Here is an 18,043-nt window from a genome sequence, read left to right on the forward strand (position 1 = left end):
TTTCACAAATGCAGAAATTAAATGAATTGCAGCAATAGTAAAGTTCATTTACAGTAATTATAATGTACATAGTAATAAAGACTTGCTCTTGAATCTGAAAAGGAATTTCAAATTTATTAGTAGGCACTCGTTCTCGAGGAACGTTAGTCTTTGATTAAAACACATCATGTTCAGGGCATGCGGCACTTGTGTGACAACTATGACATTTCACCTGGGATAAGAACAGTTATAAAAGCACTAAGTGTTTTCGACATCACTATGTATCGCTCGAGGGTCAACATAGGCACCCGAAGAGTTAGAGTCCCAAGTAACTCACTGTTCTATGCAGAGTTAGGTGCAGGTTTCATAACACTACCTGCGGCTACCACAAAATGTTTGACTTCGTGCACTTGTTTCGCATAATGTTTAAAGAAAACGCGCGAGGACTTCCAGCCTGTGAAGCTTTTAAGGCTTTCAAAGTCCATACTCTGAAAGAAATTCAGAGATGATGCAACTTTCCTAGGATCATGACCGGTGGGTGTACTGTCAGGATCCGCTCTGCGAATGAAGTAGGTGATTTTCGCTCTTAATTGTTTCAGTGACAGGTCGCTGCCCGATGTTTCTCCTTTGAAGAGTTGGCCTCCACCAAAGTTCAAAGTTCTGCGAAGATAGACCTTGAGGCTCTCTACTGGGCATAAAGAGACATTTTCCTTCAGGGGGCATATTCTCCAGGGGCCCCATCTTTTGGTGGGTAATTCATTTTTGGCGAGAAACGTCGGATCAGGGGAGAGGGTAATGTCTCCTGTATCAGTAAACAGGATGTGACCCTCTTCTCTTGATAATGCTACTATTTCGCTGACTCGGGCTCCCGAAGCAAGAGCAAAGAGAAATATAACTTTCTGAGTCAGATCCTTGAGAGGGCATGAATCATTATCCAAGTTGGAGGCGAAATGGAGCACCTTGTCTAATGACCAGGAGATCGGTTTCAGTGGGGGTGCTGGGCGTAGACGAGCACATGCTTTCGGTAGTTTATTGAAGATGTCGCTGGACAGATCAATTTGGAAGGCATACAGAATTAGTCTGGTCAAGGCCGATTTGCAGGTTGAAATCGTATTGGCTGCTAATCCTTGTCCATGAAGGTGAATGAAGAAGGACATGCAGAAATCAATTGTGATTTCTTTAGGATTTTTTGTCTTGACGAAAGAGACCCATTTTCTCCAGGATGATTCGTATTGCCGTCTTGTGGATTCGGTCTTGTATTCCTCGAGGAAGTCTAGACTTTTCTTCGAGATCCCAAACCTCTTCTTTGCGGCTAGGGAGAGAAAATCATGAGATGAAGGTCCTTGATTTTCGATGATGAAGCGAAGACAGTCGACTTCTGTACTTGTTGGGAGAGAACTGGGCCCGGGAGAGGGATCAGCTTGGGGTGCAGCTCCAGGACCAGGGGGTACCAGTTGCTCCGGGGCCACTTGGGAGCCACTAGGGCCGCTGTCCCTTTGAAGGTTCTCAGTTTGGAGAGGACTTTCAGCAGAAGGTTGGTGGGAGGGAACAGGTAGATCTTGGACCATCTGTTCCAGTCCAGAGACATGGCATCCACTGCTTCTGCCTTGGGGTCCTCGTACGGGGCCACATACCGAGGAAGTTGATTGTTGTCGCTCGTTGCGAAGAGATCTATCTGAAGTTCTGGGACTTGGTGAGAGATGAAGGAGAATGATCTTGCGTCTAGAGACCATTCCGACTCTATCGGGTTTGTTCGAGATAGAGCATCCGCTGTCACGTTGTGGAATCCTTGTAGGTGAACTGCAGACAGGTGCCACTTCTTCTTCTCTGCCAGACGGAAGATTGGGAGAAGCACCTGATTTATCTGGGGCGATCTTGAGCCTTGGCGATTGAGACATCGAACTACCACCGAGTTGTCCAGGGTTAGACGAATGTGGATCGAGGGAGGCGGGGATAGTTTCTTCAGAGATAGAAGGACCGCCATGGCCTCCAAGATGTTGATGTGGAACGTCTTGAACAGGGGAGACCAGGTGCCTTGAGCCTGTTTTTGGTGGGAGTGACCTCCCCAACCCTCCAGCAAAGCGTCCGTGTGGATGTTGAGTGATGGAGGTGGGTGTTGAAGAGGAATGGACCTTTTCAGGGCCTTTGCTTCCGACCATGGCTTGAGGAGAAGTCGAAGTCTGTTTGGGAGCCGTCTCTTGAGGTCTCTTCGAGTGATGGATGCAGAACGTCTCCAGACTCCCGCGGCATCCTTTAGCTGTGCACGAAGCACTGGGTTTGTTACTGAGGCGAACTGTAGAGAGCCTAGAACTCGTTCCTGCTGGCGTCTTGAAATCCGTTTGGATTTCAGTAGTCGCTTGACAGACCCTGCTATTTTCTTCCTTTTCTTCTGGGGGATGGAAAGGCGGTGTGACTGAAGGTTCCATTGGATTCCTAACCACTGGAACTTCTGAGCTGGAGAGAGGCGAGATTTCTTCTCGTTTATCTTGAATCCCAGGTGTTCTAGGTACTGGGTGACTTTGTTGCAGGATTTTACACAATCCTCAGGCGATGGAGCCCAAACTAGCCAGTCGTCGAGGTAGGCCATCACCTGGACGTTTCGGAGGCGGAGCTGTTGTACTATGGCGTCCGCCAGCTTTGTGAAGATCCGAGGGGCCACATTGAGGCCGAAGGGCATGGCCCTGAAGGCGTAGCTTTTCCTTTAGAGTCGAAATCCTAGGTAGGAGGAAGCGTGATGGTTCATTGGAACGTGCCAGTAGGCATCCGCCAGGTCTATAGAGACCGTGTAGGAACCTCGAGGCAGAAGGGTCCTTATTTGTTGAAGAGTCAGCATCTTGAACTTGTCGTTCGCTATGCACTTGTTGAGGGGGGATAAGTCCAGAATGACTCTGAGTTTGTCGGAGTCTTTCTTGGGGACACAAAACAGTCTTCCTTGGAACCTGGTGGACTTTACCTTCCTTATCACCTTCTTGTTCAAGAGATCTAGGACAAATTCTTCCAGAAGGGGGGTTGATTGTTGTAAGAACTGCTGGAATGTTGGGGGTGGTTGAGTCCAACTCCAGCCTAGACCCTTCTTGACGATGCTGTGTGCCCAGGGATCGAAGGTCCAACGATCCTGGAATTGGCGGAGTCTTCCTCCCACCGGAAGCACTTCATTGCTTCTGGTGTCCCGAGGGCTTGCTGCCTCGGCCGCTAGCTCCCTTTCCTCCTCTGCCTCTGGAGGGACGGCGAGACTCGTCTCTGCCTGCACCTCTGTTTGAGCCTCTACCTTTGGGACGAAAGGTAGTCGTCTGTTGCTCGAAAGCAGGGGTGAAGACCGGTGACTGTGACAACACCGATTGGGTGACCAGTTGAAAGGTCTGTTGTGGCTGAGCTGCCACTTGGGAGGTAGCGGGTCCCGGAAACTGACGTCTTGGTTGACGTTGCTGGGGTTTCTGTTTCGAAGATTTCCTCTTAGGTTGAGGTCCGTCGTCCTGAGAGGGTTTCCTCTTCTTTGACATGCCCCACTTGTGGAGAAGGTTCCTATTCTCCGTGGCGGCTTTGTCGGTGATCTCCTTCACAAGGTCAGAAGGAAAGAGGTGTTTGCCCCAGATGTTGGAGGAAATCAGCCTCCGGGGTTCGTGTTTCACAGTGGCACCTGCGAACACGAATTCACGACAGGCTCTCCGAGCCTTCATGAAGTGGTACATGTCCTTCACCAGGGTTGCCATGTGGGATTTGGCAAGTACCATGTAGTGGTCTGGTACTCTGGTGTCACAGGCCATAATGTCAAGTTGGACCTGGTGGGACATAGATGCTGCGAGCCTCTCCTTCGTATCTTGTTCCCGATGAAGGAGGTGATCGTTAAGTTTCGGGAGGTCTTCATTAAACTGACGTCCGGCGACGTCAGGATCTAGCTTTCCCACGACGAAAGTATGCTGGATGTCCTTCCAGTGTCGAGCGTCAGGGGGAGTAACTATGGAGAAGGGTCTGCACTCCTCCAGTGCAGGGCAGGCTTTCCCCTCTTCCACAGCTTTAAGGCACGCAGCGAAGGCCTTTTCCATGAATGAAAGTACCGCATTTTCAGGTGCGACGTAGGTAGGGTGCTTCTTGCTCAGGGCCGGAAGCTTAGAGCAGGTAAAACCCCTACTCTTGAACGTGTTGGCTAGCATAGCCTGGGCCTTCGCGAGATTGAACATTATCTCTTCTTTCGGTTCGGTCTCTTCTTTAGAGGCAGGTTCAGAGCGAAGTCGGACGTAACAGTCCGGGTAGGCCTCGAAGTTTGGGAAGAACTCCACGTCTTCCAGGGGGACCGTGCCCATCTTGTCGCTGACGAAGATCCTGCCGGTCGCGATAACCATATGCTCAGCATACCTCCATGGGTTGGCATGTGAGCAAGCGGGGAGATCCTTAACCGAGATCTTCTTCGGTTCTTTGGATCCCATCATGGACCTGATGAACTCCTGATTCTCCTTTAACCTGTCGTCCATGACGGCTCTAATCAACCGGATCATTTCCTGAGTGGATGATGAGGGTTCCGGGGTCGTGGAGGTAGACGGGAGAGACACTTCCGTCGGTGTAGGAGTAGGGGCGGAGATGGAAGGAGGAGCGACCTCTTGCTCCGACTTGGCGTATTCCACCTGGTCTTCGTCATCTTCAGCTCCTTGAGCCATAAGGGTCTTCTCCGTGTCTTCCGAGACATCCGACATGTGTTCGTCATCTTCGGAATCCAGGCGGCACTCGTGCATGGACTGGGCCATGACTACATCAGGCTCCACTGTAATTTGGACAGTGGGGATCGAATCCTTGGGTACCACAGAATCAGGGGAGGCCTTAGGGAACAGGAGTGGCCAGGTACGGTCCAGTGGCATTCTTCTGGAAGCCACGCACCCACTTGCGTAGCTTCTCCCGAGAAGTGTCCCTGACCTCCGCTGAGGGAGGGTTATGGAAGGCATCAACTAGGTGAGCCTGGCAGACCGTACAATTCAGTGGGTCCCAGAATTTCAGATCCCCTTTCTTGTTAGCACAAGGGGCGTGAGTCCTGCAAGCCGTATGCCCGTAGAAGTGCGGGCGTTTCACAGCGCAGAATGGCTCTTAAGCTAAGTTAACATTAATCATTAATTTTAACTTAATGAAGGGTGTGATGCATAGAGATTGAAGTAGTAAAGAAAACATACTCCATGCATCCCGCCCGGCTGGCTACCGCAAGCTTTATCCTTGGATAATCCGAGATGGCCGAAGGCACAGGATAGTATTCCTTAAGAGTCCATAGGGCAATGGAATTCCATGGAAAATGCCAAGGATAAGTTTGGGACCGAGATCACTCAGTCCCAAATTAGGGGGCTAACAGGTCCCTTAGGGTAACTGCTTCCGGCAACCAGCCGCGCTAAGATACACGCAGCATGCTGGAATTTTGAAGAATGCAAAGAGACAGCATGATTACTAATAGAACAGTACCAAGGCACTGATCTTAAGAGTGTAAACAGGCCATCTGTTTGCAGTGTAGGGCTATCAGTATTCATATGATAGCTAGTAGAAGGGGGTGCAAGTAGTCTTGACGCCTCCGGGGGGTTCCGGCAGACCTCCGGCATGCCGGAGGCCGCTCTAGCAGAGTTTCTGGCATTAGAACAGACAATATGTAAGTCAAGAGTAATACCAGGGTGGCGGCCGTCGGCACAACGGTGGCACGCCGGCAGAGGAGCGGTGGCTCCGGCAGTCGGAGGATGCCGGATTGGTGACTGGGACAAGGATGGTTATAGCGGAACCAGGTTGCCGGCAGTGGATGCCGGCACTCCGGTGGCCGACCGGCAGGCGAACGGCGAAGCTAGGAGGAAGGAGGAGAGCCATCGGCAGGAGCCGGCGGCGGTCGGCAGTCCCCCGGCACGCGGGGGGCTGGCGGCATGAGGGTAGGGGAGAGTCACCAAGGTAGGAGGCGGGTATCGCCGACAGTGGAGGCGGCAAGGGACCGGCACCCGGATAGTGAGAGAGACAGGGGGAGGGATGTAAGAAGTCCAGTCATGGACTCCCAGACATCCCCCCCTGAGAGGGTGTACCCATGATAGAGGCTGGCTCTATCACCCAGAAGCAGGGGTCTCAGAGGACCGGGAGCTAGGGTAGCCCAAGGGAGGGCTAGGGGACACCCAAAGAGGGGGAGACCTCTACATGCAGTGGCTATCCCCATAGGACACTATGAAGGGTATATGTACCAGAGCGGACTGCACATAGAAGCTCAAGGTAGCCCTATCACTCCACCCTAAGGAGGAGTTGTAGGACAGGGGACAGATGGGTATAGACTAACCTAAGTGTAGGCTAGGCTATACAAGAGATAGGTGGGGAGGGGAGAAGAGAAGAGTCTTCCATGGAAGGGGTTCTGTACCAGAGCGGCCACTAGGGAAAGGGAGGACACTCCCTAACCTAAGATAAGGCCGCCTGGCTGAAACGGTGCATGGGTACAGTTTCAGCAGGGGACAGAATAACCTTTCCAAAAACTAACCTAGAGCAGGGCTAAGAGCCCTGAACTAGGAAAGATAGAAGACATGTCGCTATCAAAGGACAGTCATAGACTAGTCCTAGCCATAGAGGAAGGGCTAGCCGTTCCTCACTCTCGGACGCAACCCTAGGGGGGGGTCATTCCCTTAGGGAGGACTGAGAGGCGATAATATACTCCGTTAGGCGCTTGATCCCTTTACTTAGTAATGGAATCAAGGTTAAACAGAGGGAATGCCAAGGGCAGGGGGATGAAGGAAGCATATAGGGGTCCTACAAGTAGGTTAGGTTAGGAAGGGACACTAACTAACCTATCCCCTATATGGTCCCTGAAGGCGAAAAACACTTGCATCACAGTCGAAAGTATTGTAAAATAATGCCACTATCTTCATAACTTAGCCTAGGATCACTAATAAAATCATGCATGAACACTGATATATAGGCGCTCTGGCCTGGGGGCTATAGTAGCCGACTGGTATGAGGTCAATCGATGACCGATAAAAAGCGTGAAAACACGATATAAAAGTTCCTAGCTATGAAGACTAAATAAACTAATATTATCGATTAGTAAATGAGGCCGGAAGCGTTGTTGTGGCTAACTAAATAAGGCATGCATAACAACAACGACGCCATAAAATGGCGGGTCCGGTAGAGGCACAGCTCTGCCACAAAACAACAATCATCTCGGAAAGTAATATTTACTTTACGGTCAGAGCTTAACTAAACAATACTGGAACCTTGTACTCAACTTTCCAGAAGAAGGCGAGGCCGAAGGTAGCGACACAACGTAGATGCAAAGCGATAAGTAAGGCACAGGGAAAATCCGTCTAAGTAGGTCGAGCTACTGAACAAAGGATGAAGACGGTCGTGACGTCATTTAAGCAATGGCGCCCATTTGTTTACGTCTCGAGTACCAGAAGTAGCCACGGATGAGATTAGCTATGGAACGGCTCCCAGCTATTCTCAGCCCTTACACACCGAAGCATTAACTCTGTTCGGGGTGTAGATAGCTATGTGGCGCGTTAATACATGCGTCCCCTGTTGATATACGATGTCTTAAAAGGGAAACCTTTAGGATACTCGCTCCAGAAGTTAGAATTCTGTGATAACCTGTGGTTAAATTCTCTGGGAATATCTTAGTAGTTATTTACCCAAGGAAGCTACAAAAAAGGAACCTTCCATCAGGATGCCATGGCTTGAGCCCAATATATATATATATATATATATATATATATATATATATATATATATATATATATATATATATATATATATATATATATATATATATATATATATATATATATATATATATATATATATATATATATATATATATATATATATATATATATATATATATATATATATATATATATATATATATATATATATATATATATATATATATATATATATATATATATATATATATATATATATATATATATATATATATATATATATATATATATCCTAAAACAATTGGGGACCCCCAGGTGGAACTCGGGGTTTTGGGAGGGGAAAACATACTGGGGAAACGGTATATAATAGTAAAACAATCATTTCCTTCTCTTCACAAAACCTTCTTGGGTGTATAATAAACCACTGAAAAAATACGGTAATATTGAGCTGCGCAATCTAACATTAGCAATGTTAGCATAACATTCTAACATTAACAGTATTTTCATTTATTTTTTGTCATTCTACGGGACGGTTGTAGTCGCTCTCGTTTGTTCGTTTGTATATAGCAGGTTTTGACCTTTTGGGCATAAACTCCTCCCACCTGCGCATAAACTCCTCCTCCACCAATAGGATTTCTTCTTCTCAACCGCCAAATTTGACTATTTTGACTTCACCAGCTTTACTCAAGTATATGACTTCATCCAGTACAATTATACCATTCCTTTTATGTAATACCTTCGTATACATATTACGTTTGACCCCGCAATCAGTCGTTTTATTATCTGATACCTTATAAAATTACCTCATTTCATATACCCATTAAATATTAATTATCATACACTCCATTTTATCTTACTATATTACTTTTATACATTTTGTTATTACCTTGTCATGCCCCAATTTCACATAAATACTTGCTCTGGACAAGTTTCCCATTCTAGTTCATTCGTGTGTACTCTCTAGACTCCGTTGCTTTTCTGTTAACCAATCACGAACCCGTACGTAGGGAAAGTTTGCAGAGGGCGGGGCGGTTAATTTTTCCCTACCCCCTTCCCTCATCTCTTCAATTGGGGTCTTCATACCCTTTCCAACAAATCCGTTTTCATGGAAATCTTTGTCTTAGTCAGGTCTTTGTTATTTCAAGTGAGGTTTTTTCTTTTCGTATTTTGCGTTGGAATTTATAGGAATACTTAACCCTGGATAGGTACGATGGGTCGTTTGCGACCCCGAGCGTAAAAAAAAAACAGGTTTTTCTCACGTGACTCACCCCCGTGACTGAATTTGTGGGTGATCGACCTGCAGGAGGTGTCTCCCCTACACGCTCTAGTAGTGTCCAGATGTGCATTGCTGTAGCTGTACTCCTTCCCCGATTTCTGAGACGCGTCGGGGTCGTTCGCGACCGAGTTTACCGTTCTAAGGTAGTTTGCATAATTATCAAAGTTATTACGTATTATGAAATTGTCGTAGAATGGTGCAACTTGTATAGGTTATCAGTTGTGGAAAGTCTTGGTGGATTGTTTGGCTACCATGTGCATGATTTTTTTTTTAGTTAAAATGTCGTTCATCACCACGAGGACCATTTTACCGCGAGTGCCCTTTTTCATTTTTTTTCATTTTTTTGCCAAGTAATTTTTCCGTAAGATATTGCCAAATAGGGTCGTAAAACTTTTGCTTGTTTAGTGTTGGAAAGTGTGTCTAGATGATCTGCCTACCCATGCATGACTTTGTTTTTGTCAGATACGACGTAGTTATTGGTATATTGGGTATTTAACTGCGGTTACCAATTTCTGTTTTTTTTCAATATTTGTAAAAATTACTACGTAGTAAGGAATTGCCGTATATTATTGATTTTTTTTTCATGTTTATGTGTTAGAAAGTGTGCCTTGATGGCTGGGCTAACACGTGCATGTCTTTTTTTTTATCTGAGATGCCGTATATTAGAATGTCGGGCATTTTACCGCGAGTGTCCCTTTTTCATTTTTTTTTATTTTTTTGCCAAGTCATTTTTCCGTAAGATATTGCGAAATAGTGTCGTAAAACTTTTGCTTTTTTAGTGTTGGAAAGTGTGTCTAGATGATCTGGCTACCCATGCGTGATTTTGTTTTTGTCAGATACGACGTAGTTATTGGTATATTGGGTATTTAACTGCGGTTGCCAATTTCTGTTTTTTTTCAATATTTGTAAAAATTTACTACGTAGTAAGGAATTGCCGTATATTATTGTTTTTTTTTTCATGTTTATGTGTTAGAAAGTGTGCCTTGATGGTTGGGCTAACACGTGCATGTCTTTTTTTTTATCTGAGATGCCGTATATTAGAATGTCGGGCATTTTACCGCGAGTGTCCCTTTTTCATTTTTTTTTATTTTTTTGCCAAGTCATTTTTCCGTAAGATATTGCGAAATAGTGTCGTAAAACTTTTGCTTTTTTAGTGTTGGAAAGTGTGTCTAGATGATCTGGCTACCCATGCGTGATTTTGTTTTTGTCAGATACGACGTAGTTATTGGTATATTGGGTATTTAACTGCGGTTGCCAATTTCTGTTTTTTTTCAATATTTGTAAAAATTTACTACGTAGTAAGGAATTGCCGTATATTATTGATTTTTTTTTCATGTTTATGTGTTAGAAAGTGTGCCTTGATGGTTGGGCTAACACGTGCATGTCTTTTTTTTTATCTGAGATGCCGTATATTAGAATGTTGGACATTTTTCCGCGAGTGCCCCTTTTTATTTGTTTTGCATTTTTTTGCTTAGTCATGTTACCGTAAGGAATTGGCAAGTAGTGTCGCCAAACTTATAATTTTATAGTGTTGGAAAGTGTTTCTAGATGATCTGGCTACCCATGCCTATCTTCTTTTTTTAGGCAGATATTGCGTATATATAGGTATGTGTTCGATTTTCCTGTGATTGCCATTTTTTCGTTTTTTCTCATTTCTTTCAAAATTACTACGTACTAAGGAACTATCACAGAGTAATTATTCATTTAGATGTTTATTTGTCGGAAAATGTGCCTTGATGGTTTGCCTAGCACGTGGCTGATTTTTTTTTTCTGAAATGCCGTATATTAGAATGTTAGCCATTTTTCCGCGAGTGCCCCTTTTTATTTGTTTTGCATTTTTTTGCATAGTCATGTTACCGTAAGGAATTGGCAAGTAGTGTCGCAAAACTTATATTTTTATAGTGTTGGAAAGTGTTTCTAGATGATCTGGCTACCCATGCCTATCTTTTTTTAGCCAGATATGGCGTATATATAGGTATGTGTTCGATTTTCCGGTGATTGCCATTTTTTCGTTTTTTCCCAATTCTTTCAAAATTACTACGTACTAAGGAACTATCACAGAGTAATGATTCCTCTAGCTGTTTATTTTTCGGAAAATTTTGTTTACTTTTTTTTTTGATTGAATATCATCAATTTTTTTTAGGTAAAATATTATATTGTTTTACATTTTTTTTTTTTTTCGATTTTATTTCCCTTCAAAAAAATTTTTTGGGGTCAGAATTTTAATTTTATAGTCGTAAAATAATCGTCAATTATCCAGCAACCCACCATACAATTTTTATGCATATCCAATAATAATTAGATTAGTAAATAACACCTTGAAATTGACATACCCTTCCTACATTTCAAGTGGCAGATTAGGGAGTCTGAGTCAGTGTGGTTGGCGGCCATTTTGTGGACATATCCGAAGCGTAAGCTGCCCTATCTATATATATTCTTGTTCCCTATAGAATTTGTGATATTTTGGTATATTTTTACCTGCATAAATATCATATTATATATTAAATATATGTATTTTTTTACAAAATTTCTAAGTACTCAAAAAATTACCTTTAGATATGGCCCCTGATATAAATGTAATTTACAAAATAATGAAGATTTTTTTACATATTTCTATTTTAGGATAACATATGTTTATTCCCTAAAAAAATTAGCCACTTCCTATTTCATTTGGGTACCCAAAAAAATTCATGAAATTTGGACAAATTTTTTTGGCCAAAAAAAGTTACCCTTTTTTTCTCATTTCAGATCTTCACCTCCATGGGTCTGACTTCATCCAAAATACATCAAGATGTGTCCTAAACATTCAAAAATCAATTCCTAAAAGGAATTGTGTATATATGTATAAACTTTTTTTTTATGAATTTTTATGTCAGGTCTTTTTTTTTCTACTTAATTTTTAAAAATATTTATAATAAATAGTTTTTCTGCAGATGAGTAGTATTTATCTTTACAGTTGTTTTAAGCAATCATTGAAGTTTTTTTTGGCAAAAGAAAAAAGGAGGTTACTGCAAAAACTGATTTTTCAAGAATTTTTTTTGGCGTCGGGGTCGTTCGCGTCCGAGTATACCCTTAAAGGGGTGTCCGAGGAGCGTACCTATCCAGGGTTAAAAGCATTTGCTAAATTTCATAAGCAATTTTTTGACATGTCAACTAATGTTGATAATTTCCTTAAATCACACAATGTAATACCCCAACGTTTACAGTGTCCCAAGTGCCGTTCATAGAAGTTAAGACGTCACAGTCTCAACACCCAGGTGACCCACAAGTTTCGTCGTCCGGGTCATAAAAGTAAGTCATTAATTTCTTTAATTTGAATGTTTTTAGCGTGCGCAGCTCAACATTACTGCTTGCCAGTACAAGTTTCTGACCTGGGAAGGGGGTTCGGGGGCTTTCCTCCGGGTAGGGGTTGTTATCTGAGAGGGGGGTCTGGGGGCTTGTCTCTGGCAGGGATTGTGACCTGTGAACTACTAGGTTAGGTTAGGTGGGTTTGTTAGGTTCTGTACCCTTTTGTACCCTTTTATATATTGTATTAAGGGTAGGCCTACATGAAAAATGCTTTAAAATACATATTAGAGTAGCATTCTTAAAAATTTTAACGGCAACTGCCACTGCAACATCAAACCCAAGCATCAAGTTTCGACTCAGAACCAACCTATGTTAAATCGTAGTGAGAGGAATTCATCACAAACCCAATTGAAGTTGATATGGAATTATGTGAACAACAGTCTAACTCAATACTGATTGCAAGAGAAAGAAAATATTGGTAAACCAGGAGAGATTCTCCAAGCTAAGACAAGGCACAGGCTCTTGCACACTTGCAGCCCGTAGTGAGCTAAGACACTTTTGCCTTTGTCTTTTCATCTATGAAGCAAGTAATGGCTGCAAACAGAAATCTATTGAAAAATTAAAAACTAGTCATGTGTCTTATGCTTGCCACTATCCACTGTGGACTAGGACTACCCTGACTTTTTCTATTAATTTGCGGTAGTTAACGATATATCTATTTTTACCTATATAAGTATTATAAATCGTTTTTTTTTTCTTTGTGTATAGGCCCTATTCTTAGTCTAATCTCAATTTATATATATATATATATATATATATATATATATATATATATATATATATATATATATATATATATATATATATATATATATGTATATATATATATATGTATATATATATATATATATATATATATATATATATATATATATATATATATATATATATATATATATATATATATATATATATATATATATATATATATATATATATATATATATATATATATATATATGTATATATATACACATATATATATATATATATATATATATATATATATATATATATATATATATATATATATATATATATATATATATATATATATATATATAAAACTGTTTAGCACTGAAGTGACCCGATATCAATCTAGTTCATTGTATATAGGTATGTCCATTGAAGCCAATATTTGTATATTTAGTAAATTTGATCTATTCTTAGCAAATGAAATATGAATTAATATTCACATTATGATCAGTATGAAACGTTTACATATAAGTTTATCCAATTTTCTCAAACTTCAATGATTAATACTATAGAATTATTTGAGTTTTTCAAAAGTGAGCAGGTACAGAAAATCGGTGTTCTGTGGCAGACTACGGGCCAACCAAAGGAAAGGCCCGTGCCAACAACAAGTGTTGGCTTTAATACCCCAACAACAACAACTGAGAACTCGACATAATTAGTAGCTGAAAAATCTCTTGACTGGTAAGACAGAAGTAGACATTTATGTCTGAATGTGTCTACCAATAATATCATTGAAATACGCATCAACGAAGAAAACTCTTTAGTTACGAAGCAATATTACTTAAGGCCTGTACAAGAGTATAATCAGTATATACCAGCTACATTGCCTTATTTCTAAGGGCAGAACATGTGGCTACATTGTCATAATTCCAAGAGCAGAAATAAAAGCTTTTGACAGCTACATTAGTACATTGCTATCATATTTCTAAGGGCAGAACATGGCTTACATTGTCATAATTCCAAGAGCAGAGCTAGAAGCTTTTGTTACCTTGATTGCCATATTTCTAAGGTTAGAATAGAGAGGTTTCATTAGCTATACTGTCATAATTCTATGAACAGAACACAGAGCTTTCATTTGCTATATTGTCATAATTCTTTGGACAGAATTTGCCCTTTGGATATCACAAATCTCATCCTTTAGAGAGTTATTTATATATAAGTATGTATATATGACAAGCGTAATGACAAGGTATTATGTTAGTAACCCGTGGAATCATATGATATGGAGGTATAACTCCGGACAACTAGAATCACTTCCCTTGTATATCCTAATATGGATAATGATTAATTATACTGTTCACGTCCTCAATGTTTTCTTGCAAAGGATCATTGGGAACATCTATGAATGTAAGACTCCTGTTTTTAGAACTCGGCTTACCTACACGTTCAAATGCTATTTCTACAACACCCTTCTTTTCTTTTGCTCAGCCCGCAATAACACACAACCTTAATTAAAAATAATTATTAAAACACATATACTGTGATCATTGTATAAAATGGATCATTCAATTTAGTGTGATATTTCTATAAATGAAAAAAAAAATGGCTTTGTGAGGAGACTTGACAAATATGATGGATTTTGCAGCCAATAAACCAGAACATTCAACAAATGCACACAATCATAGTTAATTGAGTAGTTGCAGACTTCAATACTGTACAATTATAAATATTCTCCTGAAAGCTCACATGATTAAGCTTAAGCAATAGGCCTAAACACCATATACTTTTATGTTGTCTAATCATTTATTCGTGAAATAATCAGCCTAAGGGGAGTTGTGGAGGTAAGGACAGAGATTGTAGGGTAGGTTAGGTGGTGCTCTATGCACGTATTCCAATATGTTGTTATACAAAGGCTCCAAATTCTCCAATAAGTCTTTTGGATTAATCCTTTTTATATGACACTTCAATACTGTAATATTATATTCTCAAGAATGTACACAGAATTAGGCCTAAGCCGCGTAAGTCATAGGCCTAAACACCATACCCTTCTAGTGTGACTTAATCATAATTGCGGTATATAATCAACCAGCAATTTGCAGTTATTAAGATAGACAACATTGCTCGAGTGTCTTACCTCAAAGAATTATACCCAACACAATAACTTATAGAAGCTTGTGAAAATCATAATGTCACTCGCTCGACTGGTCAATTCTATAAAAAAAAAGATCAGACTCTCTTCTGTAAATAATTCCCAAATACTAAATTTGATGATAAATTGGGTACAATCTTAATTTTCTAATATATCAATAATTTCTCAATATGATTATCCAAAATAAAAAAGGGTCTTTGATTGTAGAAACGTGTAAGATACAACTTCAGAGAATTTTGAGGGGATAAAGTTTCGTCAAAAGAAACCGGGAATCTGCAACGACTAATTTCAAGGGTTGCTTTCCTAGTCCTATACGTCACAGAAACACTATAGAACATACACAATCGGAATAAATGCTCACCAGAACATCAGTCATGCATACCCAACCCACCACTGTGGTGTCCAACCACGACAGTGGCCTCCCGTTTGAATTGCTTAGACTCACAGTCCCAGGCTTTCATTGACTTGCTGCCATGCGAATACTAGGCGAACACGTTACCACTTTTCTTATAGCCTTAATATCTTAGGTCGGAGCCTTTGTATATCGGCGGCCAGTTCCTCATGCGTAAATAAAAATGGACCTAAACTTTTCCCCCAACCCAACCAACAAGCGGTGTCCTTACCGACATACCACAGGGAGGGGGGCTAACGCCCCTCCCCCTGCGTCCACCTTCATAGTGCTGTATTTTAAATTAGACATAATAATACATTATACATATTTAATATTGTCATGGAAAACCTTGATGAGGAGTACCCTGACAGTGTAAAGGTATTTATATATACAGATATTGTATGTATTGTAACTCCGCACTCTGTCTTCAACAAGCATTAGAAAAGGCAAATAGGCAATGACCTCATACCTAATAAGGTTAAGGATCTTGGTCTAAAAATCAACCCTAACAAAACTATAGCCATGGAAGTGAAGAATATGTATCCTCCAACCCCCCTCTTACTAGGCGCGCCTATTAAGTGGGTAAATAAATATGTCTATATATGAGTAAATACTACCTTTAGGCTCTGGGCCACTCCCCACATAGAAATGTTGAAACTTTGAACTAAACCCTGTCAAAACCCTTAAAACTGGCAGGAAAGAACCTCTTCAAAATAAACTCAGGCACCTAATTCACCTGTGTGCTGATCTCAAACTGCCCCCCTACCCCGCCCCTATGCGGGTCAAGTCATTAATACACTTTAAGTTTAATTACACTCCCTCCCATTTCTAAAGACTGCTGCTTCCTTGAAACAGCCTTCAGAGCTGGACTTGCATCCAGTCAGATTTCTCCTGCTAATGATGTTTACTTCACAGATGGCTCCATTGACAGGCCTGTCCCACCTGCTGCTGCTACTGTATACTACGTAGCGTACCCGGCCAGTTGGAGTCTCTCAAACAGCGTTTCCAACTTACAGACAGAGCTTGTGGCAGTCCTGAAGGCCCTGGAACACTCTGCCACTGTCTAAGGTCACACCACTATCCACATCGACTTAATGGGCTCAAGCGCAGTCTCAAAAAACCCTAACTTTAGAGAAAACTCACTAATCATCTCTGAAATCAAGCACTTAACCCATGCCCATTACCAGAATCAAAGACGGGTAACTATCAACTGGATCCCCAGTCATATTGGGATTCCGAATTACGAAGCGACTGACAGTCTTTCCAGGGGAGCCCTTGCAGTAGACACAAAAAGTTTACTCCTCTGACCTCCCTTCAGTAGTTAAAGAAGTCAATGATCGAACATTGCCACAGTCAGCTCTTAAGCCCCATCAGGCAGGCCCAGTTAAATTTCCTCCCGGTCAGCCACTTGGTATATCAATGCAACTAAGTTTATTCAGCAGTCCCTCCGTGAAAACACCAACAGGTTGATCTCTGTTATAACCCACAGACTCAGACTAGGATACTCGTGCTCCTGGGAGTTGATTGACAGAGGAAACAGAAACTGCTCATACTGTGACCCACCTGCAGGCTTTTCCTTAGAACATTACCTGCTTCACTGTAATGAAATCTTTCCTCTCACGCAGTCCCTCAACCCAAGAATCAGCTCACTCCCGTCCTTATAGCCAGGCACGTACTGGAAAACATACAAATGCTTTCTGGTTTTTTGCGCTCCTATCCACCAACCAGGTAACTACAGTTCCCTGGGACCTGAACACCCTTTCTCATCCTTACCCATACCACTAGCCCTTTTTAATTCCTACAATGCACACTCTACATGCTGCTTGATAGCGGTACCTCTCCTATCCTATCAAATCATTCCTTTAACCCACATCAGTCCTCCTCCCTTACTAACCAACATAGTTCCCTGCTTAGGTGATAGAGCTCCTTCTCCCTCTCACTCATACTGCTGCCTTTCCCCTGCAACCCAATTCCTTCGCCTTACTTGGTACTCGTCTGTCCTATAACTTGACCTTAACCTAGCTGGGGACTCGGCATCCCATCTTTAACCTACCAATAATAACCTCCAACTCCTCACCCAGTCACTTCCCCTCACTGGGCCTTAGTACTGTCAGTACTTTCTCTCCGAACTAAAATTGATAATTTCTTCCTTGGGAGAATGCACTGCCGGACACCAAGCCTGGCAATTATCCTTGAGCCCTTTATTAAGCCATGCATAGCTATGGCTTGTCCTAATGCCCAAAAATATACAAATGGGCCATAATAAAAGAGGAATTACTTGACATTGTTCCTAACCATGGGAACCCCACTCTGCCATGTACATCAGTTCAGAAAGTACCCTCCTGGGTGTCACTTTTCTGAGGACGGGCTCATGGGCCTAGTCAAACCGGGGCTTCTCCCCTGGTATAATGAGAAAAATTATTGTCCACTCTCAACTTCGACTGAGATCCCCGGAAGCTCTTGTGCTGAGCTTGAGCCAATACCTCCCTGGAGGCATAATCTCTGAACTGGTCAATACTGGGGCTTTGACCACAGTGCCTTCAACTTCTCCTATT

This window comes from Palaemon carinicauda, unplaced genomic scaffold (assembly GCF_036898095.1).
Source record: "Palaemon carinicauda isolate YSFRI2023 unplaced genomic scaffold, ASM3689809v2 scaffold39, whole genome shotgun sequence".
NCBI lineage: Eukaryota > Metazoa > Arthropoda > Malacostraca > Decapoda > Palaemonidae > Palaemon > Palaemon carinicauda.